Below are 3346 nucleotides of genomic sequence, written 5' to 3' on the forward strand. Positions count from 1 at the left end.
TGGCACCGGGAAGGGGTCATCTCGGACATCATCTACCCACCAAGGCCTACAGGTACCAGACTCATGGTAATCTTAGGCTAACTTCTTGTCCAGGCCCGATGGCACTGGTCTGGTGGTTGTCTCAGGTTTGCTTCTCAGCAGGCTTTTCCAAGTGGAAAAGATCCTTTGGAGGGTCTGCTCTGTCTGTCTCATTCCCCTCCGGGGTCCATGGTCCCAGGCCGGGTTCTTCTGGTCTCAAGCTTGCTCCATGTTCTGGGATCCTGCCTGGGCCTGCCTGGTGGTGGAGTGGAGGTCGTCTCAGGTTTGCTTTTCAAGGAAATGTTAGGCTACCAATTATTCAGATGTCCATAAATCAGAAAGCTGAGAGTAATCATAGCCTCTCTCCTCTCTGCCACCTACTGACGCACATGTGACACAGCAGCCATACCTACAAATGCCTCTAGGGGCAGGCACATTGCTGATCTTAATTAGATCTAGAGTTAATTGTTAAGTACAGAGTCCACGAGGACAAAGGAAAGCAGTGAAAGCAGTGAAAGCAGTGAAAGCAGTGCAAAATATACATATAAAAATAACTACTGAGCTTACAGAAATCAAAATTTAAACACTACTCTTTTGTAATATGAAAAGTTGTGTCACTGACATTTATTCACAATAAATATATCCAGAGTATTCTTACAGATTATTTAGGACCAGTGAACAGACACAACAAAGATCCAAGGGGAAGGGAGAATAAATTTACTGAAGCTCTTGAATCTGTGAGTGTAACGGAGTGGTTGTTCGTGCTCCCCAACTCACCCCAATTTACATACCAGAATCCTAACTCCCCATGTGATGTCTCAGGCTAGACACTGATTGTCTCTCTGAACCCTCATGTTTATGGCCTGTCTGACTGGTCAGTGGTGTGGGTAGAGACCTATTCTTGTTGATCCACTACAGGCCTTTTTCTCTTCCTTCCAAGTTGTTCTATGGCATGTGGGGTGTAGAATTAAACTAGCATGTGCCACTTGTATCTGCAGGTTTGTCTCTCTGGGTGTGCAGGAATATAGAATGTTCCTTACCCATTACTAAGGAGCGTTCATGTATGCTGATATTGCCTGATGCTTCGTTTTGTCCTAGAATGGAGGAAAAGGTAGAGTAAGAGGCCGAGAAAACAGATAAAAGGATGACTCCCTTTTTTCAAGGGATTCTTCTTTTGTTATAGAAAAGAGGGAGCCTATGGCTGGCAGGGCTTCTAGGGGGTCCTTTGGGGAGATTGGGAAGAGTTGGAGAAGGTCTGCTATTCCAGCCTTTAGTTTGAATGCTGGAGCTTCGAGAAGCAGATCTAATGTCTGGTGTGTTGGAATTCCCAGGGCCAAAGAGAGCTTTTCGAGTTTGAAGATAAATGCCTTAAGGTACTGTGTGGCAGTTCTAAGGCACCAAACTTCTTCCCGGAAGTTTGTGCCCACAGACGACTGATCGGCCATCAGATTAAAGCATTGATAGTGTCTGATTCAGAACGTCAGGTGGATCGCAAACCCTGTACGATTCCTATCTTTATTGCGAAAAGCTGCCTTCTAGTAATAAGGACTAGGTTGGGGGCTGGATTGTTCTAATTATAGGAAAAGCCAAAATTATCTATAGCAGAGGCAAGGAGTGTCGTGGCTGGTGTTAGCCAGATTCACTTTCATTTTGGAGTGAATGATCCAGGCTGCAATCTATAGAGAACAGCATGGGACGTCGAGAGTCTGAACCTCAGAGGACATGTGGGAAGAGGGCACCCTGACCCCTTTACTTTCTACTTATTGACAGGGTTTGAGTTTCTATGAAGTCAGTGTGAGAGATAATACAATGTGTTATCATTTGAAACTATTTGCATTAGTCATGATCCAACCCCTCCCCCCCAAAAAAGAAAAGAAAACAAAAGAAAGAGAAGAAGAAAAAAACAAAACTATCTAACAGATTTAAAACAATGGAGATTTCACAGAGAAACTTCATTATATTTACAACAGAAGTCTTGAGAAACCAATAGAAAGCCAGAGAAGCAACTTATGTATTAACAAGGAAGGAAGCCATAGCAGAAGACACCAAAGGGGAACTTTTTTGTGAGATTCCTAACTACTGCTGGCCTATTTTGTTGTTGAGGCCTAGGTAAGCAGAGTCAGAAGTATTCAGGCTTTTCAGTGTCCTCTTTAGTTAACACTCATTACCTAATGCTATAAATACACTGGAAACTTGGGGCGGGGGGAGATACTCTGCAAGGGTCAGTGTCTATGACTCCCATCGTAGAACAGAATAGGGAGCAGGAAAAAGACAGGGTGACAAATCCTGTCCTTTAGCCCTCTGGGCAGTATGATAGAGGAAAAATTCTGTGTGCATGTGTATGTGCTGTGGAGTGGTGATTGGGAGGGTGCAGGGTACATGGAACTGAGAGAAATTCTTAACTTTTCTTCCAGAAGAGCTTAAGTTTATGCTGGCTTGATACTCAACATTCAGACCAAGAGATCATATTCAATGTGAATTCATTTCACAGACTTTAATAAACACTAGGCTCTGCCACAGCTCAGATGGGCTTATCTCAGACTGTACTCCAGATGAGCAGTAGCAAATAGATTTTTATCCCCAAATGTGCCAGATAATTGAATTAAGAGGTGCTTCATTTTTAAGTGGAAATGCTAGGAATCGGTTTTGTTTTATAGTAATCAAGGAAGAATTAATCTCAGAGAAAGCAGCTGTATTTGGTTTAATTTATTCATGATGTTGTCACCAGGAGGATAGACAAACTTGTTCACCCAGAATACAAATTGGCTTAAAGGTTTGCTGAGAAATAAACTATTAAGAGTTGAAAATGCTTAATTAGCCTTTTCCCCCTTTCATTTCTTTCTCTTACTCTCTCTCTTTTCAGCCAAGAGAGACAGTACTGAAATGTCATTAAAAAAATGTTGATTTTGCAGTATTTCTTTGCCCTTGAGAACAGGAAATACCTAAAATTCTGTGAGTAAGATGGCGCTTATGAAATTTCTCATGTAATTTTTGTAATGAGGTGGATTAAATACATTTGGGTGAGCATTCGTCCCAGGGGACTTTGTCATCTGCAGCACCAGACCCATTGTCCTTTCCTTGCAATGCTTCGTCTCCCATATGTTACACAATTACACTTAAGGTCAAGGAATGAGAGTAACTGAGTCTGTGCTGGTTTTGGATTTCATATTCCTTATGAATGTGAAACAGATTAAAGAGAGGACACTCGAGAAGTAATGAATTCCAACAATAATATCAATTGTTGTAACAAAAAGGCCAAGCAAGTTACTTCTCAAGAGCATTAAAGTGGTAGCCACAATTTTTTTTTCTCTTTTGAGAGAGAGACACT

General features: G+C 41.9%; 1 non-coding gene across 1 annotated transcript; it reads right to left on the reverse strand.

Annotated features, from left to right (window-relative positions):
* Window positions 1-317: 317 nt before the first annotated feature.
* LOC116899844 lies at window positions 318-450 on the reverse strand. Its single transcript, XR_004387841.1, has one exon. It is a non-coding gene; the product is annotated as a small nucleolar RNA SNORA17 (small nucleolar RNA).
* Between the last annotated feature and the right edge of the window lie 2896 nt (window positions 451-3346).

This window comes from Rattus rattus, chromosome 4 (assembly GCF_011064425.1).
Source record: "Rattus rattus isolate New Zealand chromosome 4, Rrattus_CSIRO_v1, whole genome shotgun sequence".
Taxonomy (NCBI): domain Eukaryota; kingdom Metazoa; phylum Chordata; class Mammalia; order Rodentia; family Muridae; genus Rattus; species Rattus rattus.